General features: G+C 41.5%; 1 long non-coding RNA gene across 4 annotated transcripts in view; it reads left to right on the plus strand.

The window, feature by feature from the left end:
* The first annotated feature begins 1,568 nt into the window (after nt 1–1,568).
* The window catches only part of LOC115306758, a 28,907-nt gene continuing 5,988 nt past the window's right edge, over nt 1,569–24,487 (plus strand). Inside the window, exons 1-3 of one of the 4 annotated variants that reach the window (XR_003915421.1) lie at nt 1,569–1,710; nt 6,819–6,929; nt 7,274–7,314. This is a non-coding gene — a long non-coding RNA (uncharacterized LOC115306758). Of the gene's footprint in view, nt 1,711–2,223; nt 2,265–6,433; nt 6,547–6,818; nt 6,930–7,273; nt 7,315–24,487 lie in introns of those variants that run through there. The other 3 variants (XR_003915423.1, XR_003915422.1, XR_003915424.1) reach the window with 3 other exon arrangements.

A 24,487-nucleotide genomic window follows, 5' to 3' on the forward strand; every position in this document is an offset into this window, starting at 1 on the left:
TGAAGGTGGCAGCAGTCACGGAATGGTTGTGGGGACAAGGCAGTCGGGTGAGGTCTGGGACACTAGGAGGTGGGGTGGGGTGCAGGATCACCAGTGAGCTGAGTTTCACTGTTCCCTTGGACTTCACTTACAAAACGCAGATTCAAAGACAAATGAAGAAACGCAAGACCATAGCAATGTCTCGTGTTAAACTCAAGCAAGGTCACCTGAGCACTAGTCACAGACAACTGCACTGGCTCCTTGCCCCTGAACCTGGTCTCCCCTAGGACATTTACAGAGGGGCTTTTTTTTCTCATATGGGCTTTGATAGATGTGCTGGTCCCACGTGGAGGGTGTAATGCTTCATTCAACACTATAAAGAGCCTAGCTAAGCTAGCTTGTAAGATCTTTGAGAGTCATCTTTATTCTTGTTTTTCCCAGAGCACGCAGGATGGTGTTTTTGACACACAAGACACTAACAAATGCCACGTTAAGTCATGTAGGTCACAGACTGGTGTGCTGAGAGTTAAATATTGTCGCACATATGTGGAGTTGAATTTCAGTTTTAATTGTGGCCACACAGACCTCCTTCCCAGCCACAGATTTCCATGCCACGTTTGTGGCAGAAAGGGTAGAGGGGGCAGTTTCAAGGCACAGTGCGGGAAAGGGGACTGAGGAGGGCGGTTTCTGAGAAAGATGTTGCTTGCTGGCTCGGAGCCTCCAGTGCACATCACTGATGTATGTGCATCATAAAGCACTGTTGACTCTTCAGGGAGAATTAGATAATGGTGTGCGCTGGAAACCATAAGAAAAATGGAGACACGCCTTCAATGTTGTGGTTGAAAACTGGAAACCACAAACTCTCAGCTCCTTACCATTGAGACTTCTTAATAACAAAATCCCTTCCTGACTCTGTGCATAATTGCCTGGAAGAGGGAGTGGGAGATGAGGTCCTTCCATCCTGTAAGGTCCACACGCCTATTGGACCAATTCGCTGGCTCCCGGCTGTTTGAGGTCTTCATGCCAAATGGCTGCTGGGAGAGTCATGAAGCCAGTGGATGGAAATAGCCCTGCCTGCTGGGAGAAAGAGGATCTTAGAGCACTCTCCTCTTGTCTTCTTACAAATATCAACCAAGCGTTTTTGTGCCTCTGCCAGTTGCCATAGAGACCATGTGGGGAACACATGTAAATATTCGGCATGTGTGAGACATGCTAAGGTCCTTCAGGGCAGTGTGGTTTTTCTTCTGCTTGGCTTTTCTCTTCCTGGCCGAGAGCAGCAGTTTGCAGCCACATCGGTAAACCCTGTGGTTTTAAGGCCCCAGACGCGTGCAGCTCATTTTTTAAGGAACTCATCTACCGGGAGGGACTGGGAAACACCCCACATTTAGATCACGGGGCCTGGGCTTGCAATGCTTTTTCTTCTAGTTTTTGGTCGCCGAAGGTTGCTCCACCTATCTTCTCATCTGTAAAGTAGGGGAAATAAAAGCCCTCTTCCTGTGCAGAGGATTATGGGAATGGACATCTATAAAGATGCGAGCACTAGGTGTGCTGAAAGGCATTATTATGTCATCGCTGTGTGCTCCCAAAGGTTTGTCAAACTGGATCCTGTTACTCAGGTATTGGCATGTAGAAACGGTGCAGCTCAGCAGGAGACTTCGCTGTTGGACAGCAATGTCGGCTTCTCGGAGTTCGGTGTGGATGGCTCCACGCGGTGCACCTTGCGGAAGGCAGGTGAACTCATTGGAGGAATCCCAGGCCTTGGGCCTGTTGCCCCGGCCTCTCTCCTTCCATTTTCCCAGGGTTTCCGTGGTGATCAAGGGCCCTATCACAGCCTTACATCCATATGAGAGCAGTGTAGCTCTGCCACTAATCTCTCTGAACCTTGAAGAAACGCAGGTGTCTTCTCAAAACACAAATCCACCTACCGAGGCTCGGAGAAGTCCACAAATCCAGCAGCAAGAACCTCCTTCCCAAAGGGCACCGAGAACCGAGGGGTATCTCTGATTTGAATTCGGAAGTCAGACCCTCGAATTCCAGCTCTTTGTGTGGCTTCTCTGGAGGGGTGGGAGGAGGGGCGGAGCCAAGGATCTGGGTGGGGCCCTCCATGACTGCCTGTCTGCTGCCACCCACGCTCTGGAGAGTTTCTTTCTCATCGGAATGTTCCTTCATATCTCCTTGACAACCCGGACCTGGTGCTGTGGTGACGAAGGGAAACAGTGCCGAGTCAGCCAGCTGGGTGGAGCCTGCAGCCTTCCCAGGGCCAGCTCCCCATTCCAGGGTTCTAGGTCTGTGTTTGGGCTTCAATCTAGCACAACCGTGACTCTGAAGCGCAGCCTCAGAAGCACCAGCCTGGCACATGTTTCTTGTGCAGCACAGCCGGGCAGTGTGGGAAAGCGGGTACAATCCAGCCTGGGGCTCCAGCCCTTGCCGACCAGATCTGCAATATGCTGCAGCAAAGAGCTCACAAGATGGATCCGATCGCTAATCAGAAGTGGGAGGGGTTGGGGGTGGGGGGAGAATAAGAGATCAGCTAGGCCAAGAAGGTTCCACAAACATTTTCTTTCCTTGATGTTCTATAATCCAAATCTCGCATCTAGAAGGAAAATGGACAGACCAGTCCTGACTTATGATAATGCTCTGACTCCATGGTTTGACTTTACAATGGTGCCAAAATGATGCACCTTCAGTAGAAACCTACTTGGAATTCTGAATTTGGATCTTTCCCCACACCAGCTAATGACAGGCAGTAGGATCCTCTCTGGAGATGTTGGGCAGAAGCAACAATCCTCGGCTCCCTGTTAGCCACATGATCATGGGGGGGGGGGGTGGTTGGCGCTCACAATCAGCCTGCACCCCCACACAGCCCTTCTGTTTGTCACTTTCAGTACAGTAACCATAACTGTCAACACTTCATTATCAAATGGGCTTTGCGTTAGATGATTTTGCCCAACTGTAGGCTAAGGTATGTATTCTGAGCACATTTAAGGTAGGGTAGGCTAAGCTATGATGTTTGGTGGGTTAGGGGGTGTTACATGTATTTTGACTTCTGATATTTTCCATTTATGGTGCAATTATTTGGACAGAATCTCATTGTAAGTTTAGGAAAATCTATAATATAAATCTACATGTAAATATGTATCAGAATTTCCATGAAGCTGAGAAGGGTGGAATAATAGCATCTAGTGGGGTGTTGTTGTTGTTGTTGTTGTTGTTGTTGTGTTTGCATTTGCTTTGCCAAGAAGGGAAAGAGAAAATCCAGTAAGTAAAATATATAGTGCATGCACACATGCAAAAAGCAGAAAAGGACGGGAGAGTAGGAGAGATTTGCAATCTAGGATAATATAACCAGGGACATCTGAGTCAAGTCCTAACAAATAGAGATGTGAACTGTGCTGGTATATGGGGAAAGAATATTTGAGACCAACAGGAGGCCACTACGATGAAGGGAAGGGAATGAGTGGAAGAGAGAGGGCGGGGCTGTAGTGTGAAGTGTCAGTCCAAGTAGGGCCTTGGCACCAGTGAAGGGATTTGGGCTTTCCCTGTGAGTTAAATGAGGAGGTATTGAAGGGCCTTAAGCAGAGAGGGGACACTGCTTGACTTCTGTTGAAGGGTCCTGGTGGCTCTCTCATTCAGAATGGACTGGGTATAGAAGGCCACCAATACTCTGAGTCTGATGACTGCTCTCACTTTGTTCAGCACGGGAACTGGAAAGTGCTCAAGAGGTCAGAGACAAGGCTACTGCCAAAACTTGCACTTATGTGATCTGAAGGGCTGAGAAATTTGAGAAATTGAAAATGGGATACTTGGGTGTGATTCAGTGCTAATTGATAGTGTTTACACACAACCTATAATCACCCTGGCTATCACCAGTGGTTTATCTCTCACCCTTTGAAAAATGTGGTCCAGAGGGGAGCCAAACATTCACTGTACACACATCTGTAATTTATCCAACCTGGGAAGGTTTCTCTGCAAGAAGTTGCTATTCATTTATGACTTAGAAGATACTAAGCCTGACCTCTTTTTAACACCATTGCTTGGGCTAACATTCAAAATGTAAAATGCTTTTATTCAGGTGCAGTGGGGTCACCAATTGATTCTCACACACTCAGACATGCAAAAATATGCAGCTCCTTTGTTTCCTATAACCGATCAAACCTTCTCTGTACCCTCCCAGCCCCATAGACCTGGAAGGGAAGGCCGGGACTTAGTCAGCATGTCCTGGCCTCTTCCACTATCCCCTGGTCTTCCGACATAGCACATGGGCCCCTGGATGATGATACACATCTGTGGGTATGGGAATAAGCATGGCAAACTCTAGTCTTGGTGGGCTCACCTGCTGGGTTTCTGGACCCCACTAGTATCCTCAGTTGCCCCTGGCCTAGTTCGTTTATTGGCATGTTATGGTATCTGCAGTCATGGGACATTGATGCAGAAATCAAACTGCTTGATCTCACTGGCCTCCATCTCCAAACCTCAGGCCTCTGTACTGCCAGCCATCCCTGACCGTCAGCAGGGCATGTTGTAACACAGGGATGTATCACATCACTGACTACCAGGTTCCCTCTACCTTCTAGTGCTGCCCTGTCCTTCTCAAGCCATGAAAGCTGTGGGGCTTCCACCAGATGATTTCAGCCTCCTCCAGCTTATATGGGGGAAATAGTATTAGTCTTGCCCCAATAGAATTAGTCTCCGCATACCTTTCTGAATGCATCCATGGTTCCCTCGCCATTAAGGCTTGGCCCCAAGGAAGAGGTGAGACACCCTAGTATGTGAAGATCTTACCCTGCCCCCACCTCTCTTCTCATTTCTGTACTGTCCTGGGCAGGAAAGAGTATGCCTTTCCCCGTGCCTTCCTGTCTGGTAAGAATGTTCCCCTCAAAATATCTTTTCCTCTGCTAGATTGGCACCTGGCCTGCCCACTTCCTTGGGGTACTGATGGCTGTGTCAAGTGTGCCCTGTGAGAAGCAGATAGTTGGGACAGAATTAAGAACATAAGAGATTTATCGGGGAGTGACACTTGCGAAGATAAAAGATGGAGAAAGCAAGATTGGACAGGGAGAGCCTCAGACCACTCTGACTAAGTTTCGGCCAATGCAATGGGGAATTCCAGAACACAGATCACTCATTAGAGGAATCTCATGTTGAAAAGAAATAGGCAGGCCTGGCACCAGCTATTGCTCAGCCATTGGCTGGGGGCTGCCCCAGCTCAAAAGATGAAGCAGTCTAAGGTGCTAATATCTGGAGTCTGTGAGCTAACTGCTCGCCTTACAGCTGAATGGCAAGTTTTTTCTTAAAGGGACACGCAAATGGGCACCTCCAGCACTGCTACCATGGTGGAAGGGGTGCTAGAGATACAATTGATGGGAGGAATAGTAAAATCACATCAGTTTAATATTTTCTACACATCTTACAAAATACCCAAGCTCGTAAAGTCATTACTGAGAATAATCTTAGCCCACATCCTCTTCACGGTAGGTGAGCCTTATCCACTGCCTGCAGCATAGAACAAGTCACACAGTTGTGACTTCTCCTGAATCTCTCCTAAGAAAAACTTCACAGAACACAATGCTGGCATAATGCTTTCAAAGCATGAACATGGTCCTCATAGAGCCTTCTGCTTTTTACCTGAGGCTTTCTGCAAATACCCAAAATGCCCGCTTTAATCCAATGTTTGGAACCATCAGGTGCCCAGCAGTTAATCTAAACCTATGGGGTTTTTTTTGTTTTTGTTTTTTGTTTGTTTTTAATAAAGACAACACCCTGTGCTGCTAGGGAAACTTTAGTGGTTTGTCAATAGCAAACTAACAGTGATGTCTACAAATCTTTAGCAAAGAAATTTTCTGTGAGTCAGAAGCCTATCATCCAACTGTCTGTTCACCAGGTTTCCTTCCTGTGAGTCACATTAAGAAGATCGACTTCTTCTTTCTCAGTTTTCAGCCCTTTGGTTTAATCAATAACAGCTGAAGCCATATTATATTCTTGGAAGTGTTGGTAGATGCAATTGGTCCACTCTACCAGACAGCCCTTGAAAGGAAGTGGTAGAGAGGAACTGGGAAGAGATGAGAAGGAAGAAGTCTGTATGTAGAGGGAGGGAGAAGCAAAAAAAAAAAAAAAAAAAAGACTAAGAACTAGAAATTTCTTGCTACCCCAGAAGTCAAAACATTGTTTGGTTTAGTCACAATTTATAACAAAGGTGGCCAGTGTCCTAGGAATGAAGTGCCAGACAAAATGCAGGATTCTGGTTAACTTTAAATTCCAAATAAATAATTTTTATCATATAAATATGTCAAATGCTATATTTCAGACATATTTATATTAAATTTTTTTTCATTGTTTATCTGAAAGTAAAATTAAACTCATTGTCCTGTATTTTTATTTGCTAAATTTGGCAACCCTACACAGGAGACATTTCAATCTCAACACCTTGGGTTGATGAGGTGACAATCTATCATACTGAAGAGGAAATAGTGAGGATACCACCATACTCCTATTTTCTAGAAGAAAGATTCAAATTATTTGGACTCAATAGTTTCTACTTTCTTGGTCAGCCTCTGCCATCCAGCTCTGGTGAGCATTAAGCACTTAAAACTGACCACTGGTTCAAACCTACCAGCAGGTCACTGAAATTGGACTCACTGTCCTACACCTGATATCTTCCATAACTGAAACAAGCTTGAATCCCACAATTCATTCCTGACTTAATTCCCACCTTGTTTGTCCTATCAATAGGAATGAAATTTTGCCTTGGTTTCTGCCTATACCTGAGGTACTGAACTCTAGAGCATTCAGTTATGGTTTTGACAGCCTATACCTTACCATTTCCCATTTTTTTCCCTCAGCTGATACCTAGGGTGTGTCTTCAAACCAAACATGTCAACTGGGACCACAATGCTGACTCCAACCCTCATCCTCTGGTAGAATAAGAGTTGCCAAACATATTCTGTGGAAGGGTCAGTTATAAAAATTTTTGGCTTTGTAAACCCTAGAGTGTCTGTCAATTCTGCCACTGTAGCATGAACAGATGTGTTCTAATAAAACTTTATTTATAAAAACAGATGGCAAGCCAGTTCAGGCCCACAGACCATAGCTTCTAGAAAATCCTATGATACTGCTCTTTCTGCCCCAAAGCTTTCACTTAGATATAGATGCTGGCCTATGTATGTCACATCTTTTTTACTTGATATGATGTTGATGGCTCCTTTATACCCCCATTAATGGCCAGTCCTATTTTACAATCTTGGTGCCCTAGTCTTGAGCCTGGCAGTTCACAGATTTCTTCTCTTTCCTCTACTAGCCTCTGAGGTTCCAGCATGTCTAGAGGATGAGCACACTCAAGTGAGTCAACTTCTGCTTTTGTTTCCACACTACAACCAGGATCCACCCTCTTTCTTTCCATAGACACTATCTTAGTTTAAGATATAGTTGCCTGTGCTTTATACTGGGTCTGGAGGAATCTTCATCTGCCTATCAGTGCTGCATAGTAAGTCAATGAAACTACCCACAAGCTATTATTGTGTCATAGCTATGGATTTAGAGAAAACCCTTCTCTCTTCACTGATTGAAAAACCCAGGCAGAACCAGGTAAAAGCAGGCAGTGCACTATTTCAGGGCTATGCATGTAGTGCTTCAGCATGAAGAAATATCAACATTATAAATTGTACTGATGCTGTTATTAGAAGTAATAATATGACCTTGGAAATTGCTGGGGATTTACCCAAGAGAGACAGAACTGCTGATGCATAGGAGCACATGTACCCCAATGTTCATAGCAGCAATGTCAACAATAGCCAAAACATGGAAGGAACCTAAATGTCCATCACCTGACGAATGGATCAAGAAGATTTGGTATATATATACAATGGAGTACTACATGGTAATGAGAGGGAATGACATATGGTCATTTGTAGGAAAGTGGATGGACCTTGAGGGTGTCATGCTGAGCAAAGTAAGCCAGGCAGAGAAGGACAGAAACCATATGTTTGCACTCATAGGTCTAGCGGGAAAACAGGAGAGACCTAATGGAGAACCAGGGGGAGCAGAGGAGGGAGAGAGAGTTGGGGAGAGAGAGGGATGCAAAACTTGAGAGACTATTGAATGCTGAAAATGAACTGAGAGTTGAGGGGGAAGGGGGAGGGGGGAAAAGAGGTGGTGGTGATGGTGGAGGGCACTTATGGGGAAGATCACTGGGTGTTATATGGAAAACAATTTGACAATAAAATATTATGAAAAAAAATAAATAAAAAATTAAAAAGTTTTAAAAAAAAGAAGTAATAATATGACCTTGGAAAGACCTTATTATGGTGTGAACAAGCAAGGTAGATTTCACAAGAAACTCAATACATGCATGAATAAATCCACCTACTCATAAGGGTAGGACTTTGGGATCCAATTAATGAATGTTAAAAATAAGTTTTAAATAAGAAAAGGACAACAGATTTGAGAAAAATTGCACTAACCTTTTCAATAATGTTAATTGACATTCCCTGCTACTCTGTGTCAGTTTGACCACCTTATTCTACGTATCTTTTTACTTTATAGGATAAGTATCTCAAAGATTGAGTGCAATTAAAGGGTTTGTGAGCCAAATACCATTTTATTTTTTTTTCTCCATAATATTTTATTGTCAAATTGTTTTCCATACAACACCCAGTGCTCTTCCCCTTAAGTGCCCTCCACCATCAATAGAGAGTTCTAATTTTAGAGCCTTCATTTCATCATTAAAAAATTGTTTCTATTTATCTTCTTTCATTATAACAAATTTCCAACAACCATTATATCCCCAAATTAAAAATCTCTATACTTCCTTAGGAAACAGTATTTTGTTTTTAATTTACATCCAAGTTAGTTAACATATAGTGCAACAATGGTTTCAGGAGTAAATTCCTTAATGGCCCTTACCCACAATCCCTCCAGTAACCCTCTGTTGTTCTCCATATTTAAGAGTCTTTTATGTTTTGTCCCCCTCTCTGTTTTTATATTATTTTTTTCTTCCCTTCCCATGTGTTCATCTGTTTAGGAAACAGTACTTTTGAATTATCTTTTGATAATTATTTGAAGTCCTTCAAGCCAGTCAAATGTTGCAATTAATCTTGATGACTTTGGAAGAAATATAAAATTATCATATTTTTACACTAATGTTATTTTACTGCTTGATCATAACTGACTGCATTAGATATATGCTCAACAAGCACTACTTGAGGTAAAGAGTTCTGTAATTGTGATTAGTGGTGGCAACTTTATTAGCGTAGACTTTCTTTTTAAACAGGTGTATTTTTTATAATTGTCCTGTGATCAACTGTGCACATTTAAAGCATATCGTTTGATAAACTTGGACATGTGTATGGCCCATGAAACCATTGCTACCATCAAGATAAAGAACATATTTATTATCTGCCAAAATTTGCTCATGTTCCTTTGTAATCCCTCCTTCCCATCTCTCCCCATCTGTCCCTCACCCCCAATCCCCACACGACCACTGATCTGCTTTCACATTTTCTAGGATTTCATATAATTAGAACCATACATTATATATTCTTGCTTGTCTGGCTTATTTCATTCAGTGAAATTATTTTTGACATCAATTTATTTGATATGTGCATCAATAATTTACTCCTTTTTGTTGCTGTATAATCACTTGATAACTGTTTACCCATTTACCTGTTGATGGACAGTTGGATTATTTTCACTTTGGGGTTATTAAAAATAAAGCTCCTATGGACATTCATAAATAGGTCTTTGTATGGTCAGGCACTTTCATTTCTCTTGGGTAAGTACCCAGGAATAGAATGGCTGGACCACAGGTTAGGCATGTGTTTAACTTTTTAACAAACGCTTGAACCTGTAGTACAGAGTGTTTGTGCTACTTTCCCACCAGTCCTGTGTGAGAGTTCTAGTTTTTCTACATCCTCACCAACACTTGATATGACCAGACAGTTTCATTTTAGCCATTCAAAGATGTGTATAGTAATATTTCTATATAATTTAATTTGTGTTTCCCTAATGACCAATAACATTGAGAACTTTTTCATGTGCTTATTTGGCATCTGATATTTTATTTGTTAAGTTGTCTGTTCAAATATATTGCTCATTTTTTAAATTAGCTTTTTTTGGGGTCTTATAGTAAGTTTGAGTATTCTTTATATATTTTGGATTTAAATTATATCACAAATATATAATTTACAAGTATTTCCTCCCCCTCTGTAGTTTATACTTTCATCCTTTTAACAAGGCCTTTTGAGGGTATATTTTGTTTGGTTTTAATAGAGTTTTAATAGAGTAGGATATGGTTTATTTTGCTATATGCTCCTTAGACACTTGAAAAGAATATGTATTCTGCTATTGTTGGGAAGAGTGCTCTCTAAATGGCAGTCAGATCCTATTGGTGATACTGCTGTTGAATCCTACATCTTTGCCAGGTATTCTGTCAATTATTGAGCAAGGGATGTTGAAATATCCTGGAATAAGAATGGATTTGTTTATTTGTCCTTCCAATTCCATCAGTTTTGCTTCACATCTTTTGCTGCTCTATTGTTTGGTACATACACATTCAGGATTGCTATGTCTTCTTGGTAGATTGACTCTCTTACCAATATAATGTCCTTCTTTGGCTCTCGTAGTTTGCTTTGCTCTGAAGTCTACTTTATTTCATATTAATGTAGTCACTCATTTGATTAATGTTTTCATGGCAGACCCTTTTATTCATTTGTTCTCAACTTGCCTACATCATTATATTTGGAGTTTTATGTAGTCTGATATAGTTGGGTCATTTTTTTTCTAAGTAGTTTATTGTCAAATTAGTTTCCATACAACACCCAGTGTTCTTCCCCACAAGTGCCCTCCTCCATCACCACCACCTCTTTTCCCCCCTTGCCCTTCAACCCTCAGTTCATTTTCAGTATTCAATAGTCTCTCAAGTTTTGTGTCCCTCTCTCTCCCCAACTCTCTTTCCCTCTTCCCCTCCCCCTGGTCCTTCATTAGGTTTCTCCTGTTCTCCTATTAGACCTATGAGTGCAAACATATGGTATCTGTCCTTCTCTGCCTGACTTATTTCGCTTAGCATGACACCCTCGAGGTCCATCCACTTTGCTACAAATGGCCATATTTCATTCTTTCTCATTGCCATGTAATACTCCATTGTATATATATGCCACATCTTCTGGATCCATTCGTCAGGTGATGGACATTTAGGCTCTTTCCATGTTTTGGCTATTGTTGACAGTGCTGCTATGAACATTGGGGTACATGCGCTCCTATACATCAGCACTTCTGTATCCCTTGAGTAAATCCCTAGCAGCATTATTGCTGGGTCATAAGGAAGTTCTATGGATAGTTTTTTGAGGAATTTCCACACTGTTTTCCAGAGCAGCTGCACCAGTTTACATTCCCACCAACAGTGTAGGAGGGTGCCTGTCTCTCTACACTGTCACCTGAAACTAGACCACTTTCTTACACCATACACAAAAATAAATTCAAAATGGCTCAAGGACCTGAATGTGAAACAGAAAACCATCAAAACTCTCGAGGAGAAGGTAGGAAAAAACCTCCTTGACCTCTACCACAGCAATTTCCTACTTGACATATCCCCAAAGCCAAGGGAAATGAAAGCAAAACTGAACTCTTAGGACCTCATCAAGATAAAAAGCTTCTGCACTGCAAAGGAAACAATCAAGAAAACTAATAGGCAACCGACAGAATGGGAAAAGATAGTTGCAAATGACATATCATATAAAGGGCTAGTATCCAAAATCTACCAAGGAACTCACCAAACTCCACACCCAAAAAACAAATAACCCAGTGAAGAAATGGGCAGAAGACATGAACAGACACTTCTCCAAAAAGGACATCCAGATGGCCTACAGGTGCATGAAACGATGCTCAACATCACTCATCATCAGGGAAATACAAATCAAAATCACACTGAGATACCACCTCACGCCAGTCAGAGTGGCTAAAATGAACAAATCATGGGTCATGTTTTTAAATCCACTTTGCCACTTTCTGTCTTTTAATTGGTATACGTAGACCACTTACACTTACTATAATTATTTATATCTCAGGGCTCAAGTCTGCCGTTATGTGCCTCGTCTGTTCCTTTACTCTGTTTTTCATGTCCCTATTTTTGCTTTCTTACCTTCCTTTGGGTTACTTACACATTTTTTTAGAATTCCATTTGTATTTATCTGAAGCCTTTTTGAGTGCATTTCTTTGCATAGTAGTATTTTTATTGGTTGCTCTAGGTATTACATTATATAAACATAGTTTACCACACAGTCTACTAACATCAACTTTACTAATTCGAGTGAAGTATAACCACTTTATTACTCTTTATTTCTCTTTGCCATTCTCCCTTTATAATTGTCTTAAATATTTTCTCTACATAGATTTAGAACCATATCAAACAGTGTTAAAATTTTTGCTTCAACTATCAAACATAATTTAGAAATCTTTCATGGAGAAGGCAAGTCTATTGTTTTTGCTCATATGTGTGCTTTCCATGTCCATTCGTCTCTTTCCTGGTGTTCCAAGATTTCTTCTTTTATTATCCTGTTCACAGAAATTCCTTTAGCAATTCTTTTAGGGTAAGGCTGGTGATGAGTTCTCTTGCTTTCCTTTATCTGAGAATATATTGATTTCCTCTTTATTACTGAATGATATCTTTGCTGAATACAATAAGATTTTGTGTTGATAATTCTTTTCTTTCAGCACCTGAAAAATGTGTTACTTCATTTTGGCCTCCACAGTTTCCTATGAGAAATCTACTGTCATTTGAATTGTTTTCCCCTTATAAGTAAGGCACTGCTTCTATCTCACTGCTTGCAAGATTCTTTATCTTTCAGCAGTTTGTGCTATATCTTAAGATGGATTTATTTGGGTTATCTTGCTTGAGAGTTTTCTCAGCTTCTTAAATCTATGGATTTGTAGCTTTTGCCAAATTTGGGAACTTTCCAGCCTCTAACACTTTTTTTTTTTTTTTTTTTTTTAGCCCTGCCCTCTTTCTGTTCTTCTGGGACTCTGATGACACCAATGCTAAATCTTTTGTTGCAGTCTCACTGACCCTGAGGCTCTGTTCATTTCTGATTTTGCTTTTCCCAGCATATATCTCTCTGTTGTTCAGATTGGGTAATTTCTCTTGTTTCCTCTTCCAGTTCACTGATTCTCTTGTCCTCCCCCATTCCCCTGTGGAGCCCATCTGCTTAGCTTTTACTTCAGCTATCATATTTTTCAGTTCTAAAATTTCCATTTGATTCTTTATATGTTCTATTTATTAGCTGAGACTTTCTGTTACTTTGCTGAGATATTCAGTAGTTCCATTTGTTTCAGATATGTTCCTAATTGTTCCTTGAAGTATTTTTCTGAGGACTGCCATATAATCCTTGTCAGAGAATTCTTATATTTCTGCCATCTAGGTGAAGGTATTTATTGATTTTCTTTTTTCTTTCCGTTTGAGATTTTCCTGGTTCCTGGTATGATGAGTGATTGGTATTGAACCCTAGACATTTGAATCTTATTGATTCACCAAGACTCTGAATCTTATTGACAACTTCTGTTTTGGCTGGTTCCTGCTGACGTCTCTCTGGCAGGAGAAGGGGATAAGGCCACTGTGTAATTACTGCCATGTTTCCCACTTGACCTTTGTCAGTACCCAAGGGGGACTCCTCATTATTGCTGGCTAGAGGTCAGTGTTCCAGGTCCCTACTAGACCTCCACTGGTATCTCCCCCTGGAGGAGGATGAGTGTCTCATTACTGTTTCCCATGTAGCCTCCACTGGTACCATTGGAAAAGTGGCCACAGTCTACTAGCCACACTCTACTACAGTGGTACTGATTCTTCACTAAGCCTCCTCTAACACCACTCATGTTTGGAGGCCTGGTAGTAGCACCTCATTAGTATACTGCGTGGGGATAGAAGTCTAGGTTTCCCACTGGTCTCCACTAATACTGGAATGGGGGTTCTAATTACCACCTGGCAGGATGAAAGTCCTAGTTCCCTACTTAGTTTTTTCTAACACCACCTGGCAAGGAATTGGGGAGATAGGGGTGTAGTGTTAGGGGTCTAGCTCCAACCTGGTGAGGGTGGAGTCTAAGCTTTCCACTAGATCTTTGCTGATTGAAAGTGGGGTCATAGTTTTTTCTGTACTGTTTGTCTAGAGTAGAGCAGTTATTATCTAAAAGTTTTCTATCTTGCTAGGCTACTCATTTCCTACAACACTGGACAGAGAGAGTAGACTTTTGTTGTGGTTTTTTTGTTTGTTTGTTTTTGTTATTTTTTGTCTGCTCCTGTTGGCATTTCCAGGTTGCCAGTTTCTTCAGTTCCAAGTCTGGGATATATAAGATGGAAACTTACCAATGGTTTGTTCCATGGGTCCCAATGTTCCTAGACAATCTACCTTCTTCTCTCCCATTTTAGATTTTTCTGACATTTCTTTGATATATAATGTCCAGAGTTCTTAGCTGTATTTTTCAGCTGTTCCTCCAGGGAAGAATAGAGAAAAGTATATCTACTCTATCTTCCCACAAGTGGAGTCACTCATTTGGTTTTGTTTGTTTATTTTGGAGTTATTCTCCTTTGTGTGTGTGTGTGTGTGTGTGTGTGTGTGTGTGTGTGTGTGTGTGTGAGAGAGAGAGAGAGAGAGAGAGAGAGAGAGAGAGAGAGAGAGAGGGAAAATGTGTTCCAGCAGGCAGTGTTTTTGTTCTAGGTTTAAAAGAATTACATGGGGGGTACCTGGGTGACCCAGTCAGTTAAGCACCTGACTTCAACTCAGGTCATGATCTCAAAGTTCGTGGTTCAAGCCCTACCTCAGGCTCGGCGCTGACAGCTCAGAACCTGGAGCCTGCTTCAGATTCTGTATCTCCCTCCCTCTCTCTCTGCTCCTCCCTCAATAATTCTCTGTGTTTTTCAAAAATAAATAAACATTAAACACTAAAAAAAATACATGGTACTCCTTTTTAAAAGCAAATAGTCACTTTCCAGTTTACTTAATATTCCATAATGGGCTTTCTTAAAGTGTTGCATGCCTGTGTCCAGAAAAAAAGCCCTTTTGATGGCAGTATATTCTAGATGGCCACTTAGCTGCATAACACTTCCATTCTTTACAGGACAGCTGTTACTCAAACATGGGCTTATCCCCGGAAGTATTGGATTTAGCAGTAGTTCTAGATACAATTGTAATTGATCAGGAAATAAAAACAGATGATTGTATCAAGACAAAGTTACTCCACAATGGAGAATGAGCATCATTGGCTTTTCCAGGTGGACTGGTCACTGTCTACTACATTACCGACAATGCTCAGTTGCTTCTTTCCTCATTTCTTTCCACCATAGAGCTTAACAGCCCAAACATGCTGTAACTATTTCTACCCAGTTTTCACCAATAGGATTATGTACTGGTTAAACTTTAGAGTCAGATAGATTGTTTTTAATTGTGTGATTTTTCTCACTACCATTCTTGTGGCTGATATACACTAGACCCTGTGACATAGCACCTAGAGAGACAGAGACAGAAACAGAGGAGAGGAGAGTAGCAGAGACAAGAGGAGTGGTTTTTCCTTAACAAAGGATCCTGGCATCTCAGAACAAAAGGCTATAACACTAGTTCATAAGGGAGCGTGTTAGTCCAAGTCTGAGATGCAGAGCAGGCAGGTTGAAGACCAAATTAATTGATAGGGAGTGACCCAGGATGGGACTAGTAGGCAGCAAATGTGGTAACGACACCTTCAAGATGAGATAAAAGGAGAAGTGGAAAGACTGAAAGCCATTTCAGGAACCAACCTTACAAACATGACCCAGCCACTGGGGCATCCTTCTTATGCTCAGGTTGGCGTGTGTTGTTAAGGGAAGCACCACCCATGAGTCCACATTTGTCAGTGGTGATATAGAAGAAAGAGAAAGGACTGGAGTAGATCAGCAAGTCCTGTGCTGATGAGATCTGTATCAAGCTGGGTCAAATATAGAGCTCTCCCTAGAACTAAAACAGAGAGCTCAAATAAGAACAAGCAGAGGACTATGGTATAGATTTCATTTGCTAAGTTCAGGAAAGCAATATAAGAAGAGAAAGTGTCAACCTACATTATTTCCTTTGGACCTCCATAATATCACCTCTCTTATCCACTTTTTTCCCAATAGTGAGTTTTAGACCATTGTCTCAGGAACAATGTCACCAAAGACCTCCTCAGACATTATACAAGGTCATGGAAAAGGAGGTGGGCAAGTTGGGTAGACAGTTGTTGGGCAGATAACCAGTAGAGTCTATCATTAGGGCAATTGGGCTGTTGCTTTGGGTTCTTTCCCTCACAGAGGCAAAGCCACATCACTTGAAAGGCATTTTAGGAGATGTGATTTGCCTTCATGAGATCATGGATAATGCTGATGTTATAGTTCTGGGGCAAGCAATTCCATTTTAAAATCCTGCTGTGACTCTCCAAAGAATATTTCCTAAGTTATATGTAAAAGCAAGTCATTAATGCAACTCACATTTATTTCTATGTTTAGCCTGTAGTTCATCAAACCTCACCCTCTGGGCTAGGAGCCCACAGATGTCTCATAACCCTTACTAAAATGTGTAATAATCTGGATGTGTTTATTTTCTTTGCCTCTCCCATCACTTTTACTGTAAGACTCATCTGCCTTGTTCTCCATTCTTTCTGAGGCATACAACACCAAACCTGGGATAGTAGTCATTCAATAAAAAGATGCTGAATGAAAAAATGAGGACTGAAAATTCTGAATGCCTAAATTGTGACATAGCTCTTTGGAGTAGAAAATGTACCTAGTACTATCAATGTCGTTAGCAAATTTTTGTTTAGCACACAAGATTATTTTTAATGCTTGGCTCTGTGGATTCTACTGACAATTCCCCCTGATACCCAGTAGGAACCATTTTGTGGAGAAGGAGCAACAAAGGCACCCTTTCCATTGACTTCCATAAATGTTTTCATGTGGAGTTTGGACACATCAAAAATATTTCTTTTCATACCAGTTATGAGAAGCAGAGAGTGAATTGTAATTCACTTTTGTATTCTAGGACCCTGGTTGAATATAAGAGAAAATGGCTTTTGTCTTTCCAACTCTCCAGGGATCTCAAACTCCTCAGTTTTTATTACTCTGTGCTGAGTTCCCAGAGCTGACTTGGAGGGAACCCTGTTCTGAAACAGGTGGTCACCAGCTACATAAATACTGCCTCTGCTTTCAAGTGATGGGCTCCTTGGACCACTCTCCCTCTTGGGTAGAAAAGCAAAATGTAGAATCTCTAGTGAATGTGAGAGAAAAGGAGCGTGGGAGGCCTTGGGACAGGCATCCACCAACTGGGACTTCAAAAACTGTGGAATAGCTATGTCTGTCCACTGCTCCTTTACCACAAAGAGGAGGACAAAAAAAAAAAAGAAGAAGAAGAATCAAGCTAAGAGTGGGAAGGAGTGGGTAGGGAATCATTTTAAAGAATGACAGCTAAGGTGGGAAAACAATGGAGTCTCTGGAAAGTGAGATGGAGAGCTGGAAATTTTACGTCAATAAACACCATCTCTGCTGCTATTGTTTCTTCACCTTCTCTTCTCTCTGTGGGTGCTTTTCTTGGCTCAAACTCCCTCAGACAAGTCCTATGGAGCCTGAGTGGTGACAGTAAAGCTGAGGATGGAGGGAAAACTGGATGTCACTCTAAAAGCTTCTTCCTCAACACTCTTCTTTATTTCTCTTGTAATCTAGTTTTAGAAATAAAGAGCAACCCTGAAAAGAGGTTCTGATCACAGCCTTCAAAGTCTACTATAAATCATTTCTTCTCTTTGCTCAAACCATCTAATCCTATAAGGTTCTTATGAACTTTCTAGCAGAGGCCCTACTCACTTGATGACTCATTATAAGAGGAATGGAAAACATTATGAAAGATTTTCAACTAATGGGTAAAATGTGTAGGACGGCTCCTATCCAAGCCCTGCTGCCTTGGAGGCCCTTTTTTCCAGCCATTAGTCTCCAGCTCACTGTGAAAGGATGCCCTGCTTGGCCGGAGACAGAATGGAGACATTCTTCTGGGCTGGACCTGGAGACAGGTGAAGAGAACCCCAGAGGAGAAGGCGATGGACACTTTGCAAATCTGTACTAGGATGGAGAAGCTTGCCTCTAGCTTGCTAGTTCAAACCCCAACTGAACTGGGGTCAGAGAGAGGAGGAATTTTAACTGGAGATTGTTGGTCTCCTTTGAGTTCCGATTTCCAGGACACTGTATTGCTCCATTTATCCTCACACCTGTAGTGCAAATCAGCCATCTGGCACAAAGCGAAATGGGACCAATTCTTCCAGCATGAGGATATCACCTTCCTGCAGCGGAAGCAGAATTTAGGGCAGGGCTGATCTCAGAGGGCCATTCCTTAGACAACTTCTCTTTTCTGCCTATATCCTCTCCCTAGGTGATCTCATTCAGCCTCATGGCTTCATACATCAACACCCAAAGTTACATCTTCAATCCCAACTTCTCCTTTGAGTTCCAGCCTCATTATCTCCCACTGTATCCTTGCAATCCCCCCTTGAATGGCTAATAGACATCTCAAACTAACATGTGCAAACAGTATTTCAGAACCTTCTACCCACACCCATTCCACCCACATGTTGGTTGAAGAGAAATCTATTCTTCCAGCTGCTCACGACAATACCCTTGACTCCTCTCTGTCTCACGACCCAAATGGTAAACGCTGTTTACCTCTCCCATAAAATACATCCAGTTCTCGCTGTCTGCACAGCTGGTACAAGGGACCATCACTTCTCACCTGTGTCACAGAATTATTTGTTTTGCCTTTACTGCTCTTCTGTCTTTTCCTTCCCAGCACCCTGAGTGGCTCTTAAAATTTAAGTCAGATCAGGTCATTCTTTCCACTAAAAACACTCCAGGGGCTTCCGTCTCACTCAGAGCGGAAGCCCAAAGCCCTTAGACTGGCCTAGGAAGCCTCATGAACTTAGACTTTCATCTCTGCTCTGGTCTTTGCTCACTCCTCTCCTGTCTCACTGTTCCCCTGGCTGCTGTTTCCCATCTAAGACTCCCTCTACACAGGGCACCTTTCTCCCAGACACCCACATGGTCATTCCTCTTCTCCTTCATATCCCTCACCTTTGGGTAAGAACTTCCCTAACCATCCTTCACACATAGAAAAACCTTACCTTTGGTTCCTGCTATCCCATGCCCCCTTCCTTGTTTCTCTGCCTGGGATTTGCTTGCTTTTGTGTGCATTTTATGTATCTACCACAATAGGACTTTTTCTGTTGTTCACTGCTGTACCTGCAGTGCCTAGAAGCATATCTGACTTACAGTAGGTGCTTAATAAATACTGCCAGGTGAATGAATGCATAGATTTCTGATCCACATTCACCCTCTGATCCCAGGATGAATATTGTTTCTGGACCCAGAATTTCAGTATTCATACCCATAAAGTGAGGGAGGGTGAGGTTTGGTGGTTTCATTTGAAGGTCTTGTTTTTTAAAGACCTTACAAGGAAGACATTACACTGAAAAAAGAATCTATAAAAATCCATTAAATTTTTTCCATTGTGACTGACTCATTTGGTGAGAACAACAAGTTCATGCAGTGGGGAATGTGGCTGGGGGAGTAATGTTGGAAACAAGGAGGGGAGAAATATTTTGTCATTTATTAAAATGAGTGCTACCCCTCGAATTTCACTTCTTTAGATAAACCATCTCTTTTAAGCAGAGCATACATACAGGAAGCTGCATGAACCTTAAGTGAGTTATTGATGGATTATTGCAAAGAAAATACATCAATGTGCCCTCAAGAAATGGAACATTAGCAGCACCCAGAGTACACCTCACACCCTTCCCACTACTCCCTCTTCTTCTTTAAGGGGATCACTATTCTAACTGGTAACATCAGAAGTGAATTTTTCCAGGTTTTGAACTTTATGTAAATAGACTCAGACAAAATGTAGTTTTCTATAAATTGCTTCTTTCATTCCACACTACTATGTGACAGATTCCTCAATGCTGAGTACAGTGATGGTCAATTTATTTTCATTGTGTAGAGTATTCCATTCAATAAATACACCACAGAGTCTTATTTGTTCTACTCTTGATGAATATCTGCATTGTTTCTATCTTGAGAATATTATAAATAATGTCACAAAGAATATTTCTGTGTAGGTCTTTGATGAACATAAACCCTCATTTCTGCTGAATAAATATCCAGGAATAGATTTAATGGGTTTTGTCACATTATGGTTACATTTAGTAGCTATGTCAAATGTTTTTCTAAATGGCTGAATCATTTTAGATTTCCACTGGTAAGGTATATTTTCTAGTTCTTCCACATTCTCATCAACACTTGGTATTATTTGTCATTTTGATTACATTCATTTTCATTCTTGTGGGTGTTTAATGATATGAATTTCATTTGTTTTTCCCTGATATGACTAGTTGGGCACCATTTCGTATATTTATTGGCCATTCTATTTTTGTGAGGTATCTATTCAGGCCTTTTGCCTGTTTATTTTCAAATGAGGTATCTTTCTTTTATAAGAATTCTTTGTATACTCTGAATTTGAACCTTTTTATCAGTGATCAGAATATCTTTCTCACTCTGTGACTTGGATTTTTTTTCCTTCTTAATGGTATCTTTGGATGAACCAATATGTTTAACTTTAACAAAATTCAATATATAGATGCACTTCTTTATGGTTAGTACTTTTCGTGTCCTATTTATGGGTATTTAAGAATTATTCTCCTATGTTATCCACTAGTAACTTTCATCTACAATCTACAGACCACAGAAGATTGATTTTATTTTCCTGGTATGAGGTAGTAGTTGAATTTTTTTCTTATTCCTCCATTTGGATAGATATTTGACCCAGGACCATTTATTGATAAGACTGCCCTTTCTCCACTGCTTTGAGGTGCTGCCTTTTTAATAAATCAAGTGCCTAGACGTGTATGGCTCTGTTTCTAGACTCTTCTGCCCTTTGTCTATTGTTGTGCCGATGCCACACTGTCTTTAGTACTATGACTTTAATAAATTCCTGATATCTGATTGAGTAAGTGTTCCAACTTTGTTCTTCTTTGAGGTTGCCTTGGCTAGTCTTGGCTCTTTGTACTCCTACCTTACTTTTACCTGAAATATAAAGCATTTTTTAAAGAAAACGTCTTTCCCTTTTGGTGGAACTTCACATCACCTAAGCCACCAGCTCTGAGCCACTGTCATAAAGTCTAAACTACAACTGGTTCCACAAGCTGCTTCTAGTGTGGTCCTCACTACCCTGCCAGACACTGCCTGGTCCATTCCCACTTCTCCTCCTTCTCTTTTTATCCAAACCCACTTTCTTGTGTGTAGAGCACAACAGTGCACCACAATGTTCGGCAAGTTTCTGCTATTGATGCTACTCTGTTACTTCTAGTAATAAATGAGGCGTGTTGTGTTCTTACTGTTAATCAGGCATGGTGGTACGTGCTTGGCATGGATCATACTATTTAATCCTTCCCCTCACCATCATCTCAAGGATCCTGCTTCCCTTCTCTATCAGCTTCAACATCTCCACAGGACATAGTTTTTCTGAGCTGGAAGGAATACGAGAGATACCTGATTTGGCAAATGAGGAAATTAATGCCCAGGGTGGGGGGGAACTGATTTACCTAGAGCCTCCTTAGCTGGTTCATGGCAGTAAAAGGACTAGAACTTAGGTCTCTTGACTACCAATCACCATGCTTCTCCTACACACATTTTCCAGCTATGGTGCCCAGCAAACAGACTGCCCTGCTGTAACCCACTTTATTTCTTCCCTATTTAAATTTAAATTTCTTCAAAGACTTGTCTGTGATGTTAGCTACTTCCACTTCCTCATCCTTTTTCTCCTCGACCCACTCCAATCCTACTTCCTTACTGAAACTGCTCTCATCAAGGCTCTCATTTCTCTGTTGCCTAACCCAACAATATCCTCTCTCATATTTCTAGACTTCTCAGCTAGATTTGATCCAACTGCTTTTTTCCCATTTTTCTTGTGACATTCTCCCCTTTTTTTTTGCCTTGATTCACTATACATCCTCAGATTTTCTTCTACCTCACTATTTTTTCTTAATTCCCTTCAGCTGGATCCATCCCCCTCCCCTGAACACTAGGTTTCAGAGGGCCTCAGGTTTGCTCTTTGACCCATATTTCCATCCACATACTCTCTCAATGTGACTGCATTAGTCCTGTGGCCCTAAGTACTATGCAACTTCTGATGGTTCCCAAGTTAGTAGTTTCATCAAGTTAGTAGTTCCAATCCTGACTTCCTTCCTGAGTGCTAGACTTTTAACTTTTTAATTAACATATTCATTTGGAGGTTGTCTTAATTGAGTCCTCTGTGAAACAGAGCCCAAGGCAAGGATTAAGATTCTGAGATTTTAATTGGGATGTGCAAGCCCTTGGTACTGAGTGTAGGAGAAAAAAAGGAAAGGAGGCAGAGGTGGGATACGATGTGCAGAGCTGCATGATCAGCCTGGTACCACCTTGGAAGGCTGCCAAGAGACCCAGCAGGTCCCTCAGGAACTGTGTTCACTCAACCTATGGAACTTCTCTGGAAGAGCTGTATGAAGATACTGTATCCTTGTGTTGTCCATTGGAGAAGGAAAAATGGAGACTTTGTCAGGTTCCTTTTTAGCTCCCATTTCCCTTTGTTCACGGTTTACCTTCAGGTTGCTAACTCCATACTTCCAGTATGCATAATGAAAACCCTTACTGCCATGCAGGAAGCCACCTTGCAGGGTGATATGCCATTAAAGTCTGGACATGGGGGAGTTACATAGAGCTAATGGAGTACAGGCTGGGATTGAGGAAAAGAATGAGGCTGAACAATGTTTGCAGCCCAATGGACATGCCTATCTGTCACATCAAAGTGAGCATGACTAAACAGAACTCTTGACTTCTTTCTTCCCACCAAATCGATTCCTTCCTTTCCCACAATCTTTCTCATCCCAGAAAGTGGCACCACTGTCTCCACTGCTAAACCTTAGTTGAGGAAACCATCACAGAAATGGCCTGTGAAGTGGTGTCCTTGCTTCTCTTCTTGCTTCCTTTCAACGTATTCTTTACACTGTAACAGTGACCTCTCCAAAGATTATATAGCAATGCTCTTCTCCCCAGTTCTGGGACGCTATTCCATCATTTAGATCTCAGATCAAAAAACTTAATAGAAAAGGCTTTTCCTGACTTTCCCATCAAAAGAGTCTCCATCCCCTAACACTGCCTGCATTACCCTGTTCTACTACATCCTTAGTACTTACCACTCCCTGAAAAGATCTCATTATGTGTGTTTTCTGTATTATTCCTCTCCACGCTATAATGTAAGCTCCATTCAGGTACAGACAATCTATTATTTGTCTCACTGTACCCAAAGAACCTAGTACAGTCCTGGGTACATAGGAGTGGCAGTCTAAATGCTCATTGAATGAATGAATGACATAATGAACAGTTACTGAACTGAGGACCTAACTGTGTGGCAAGGAATACATCCATCTGCCTGACCTCTGATCACGTTAAGTGTTTCCATAACTAGAAATTCTTTTGAGCAGTGAATATGGGAAAATTGAGGAGCATTATTTAGGTCTGGGTGAGTCTGGGGGTAGTTAACATGTTCATTTGGAGGTTGAGACTCTCCAAGGTGAGTCTAGGGATAGTTAACAGTCTTTCTTCTGTCTCCTTTGTTTTATTTTATTTTTTTTAACATCTATTTATTACTGAGAGACAAAGAGAGACAGAGTGTGAGCAGGAGAGGGGCAGAGAGAGAAGACACACACCGTCTGAAGCAGGCTCCAGGCTCTGAACTGTCAGCACAGAGCCCGATGCAGGGCTTGAACTCATGAACTGTGAAATCATGACCTGAGCCAAAGTCGGCTGCTTGACCAACTGAGCCACCCAGGTGCCCCCTGTCTCCTTTGTTTTAAATTAAACTTTTATTTGGAAATAATTGTAGATTCAGTTTTAAGAAAGAATTCAGAAAGTTCTCTTACATTCATATTCTGTTTCTCCCAGTGGTACACCTTGCAAAAAACTATGGCATAATATCACAACCCAGATGTTGAACTGATACAGTCAAGATACAGAAGATATCCATCACCATAAGGATTATTCATGTTCTTTTTTTATTGTTATTTTTTAATGTTTTTTAAATTTTATTTATTTTTGAGAGAAAGAGAGAGCATGAGCAGGGGAGGGTCAGAGAGAGAGGAAGACACAGAATCTGAAGACAGCCTCCAGGCTCTGAGCTGTCAGCACAGAGCCTCATGTGGGGCTCAAACCCACAAACTGTGAGATCATGGCCTAAGCCAAAGTTGGACGCTTAACCAACTGAGCCACCCAGGAGCCCCTATTTTTATTTTTTTTAACTTTATTTTTATTTTGAGAGAGAGAGCAATCAGGGGAGGGACAGAGAGAGAGAATCCCCAAACAGGTTCCATGCAGAGCCTGATGTGGGACTTGAACCCATGAGCTGTGAGATCATGACATGAGCTGAAAACAAGAGTCAGATGCTTAACTGACTGAGCCACC

This window comes from Suricata suricatta, chromosome 11, assembly GCF_006229205.1.
Source record: "Suricata suricatta isolate VVHF042 chromosome 11, meerkat_22Aug2017_6uvM2_HiC, whole genome shotgun sequence".
NCBI classification, from domain to species: Eukaryota; Metazoa; Chordata; class Mammalia; order Carnivora; family Herpestidae; genus Suricata; species Suricata suricatta.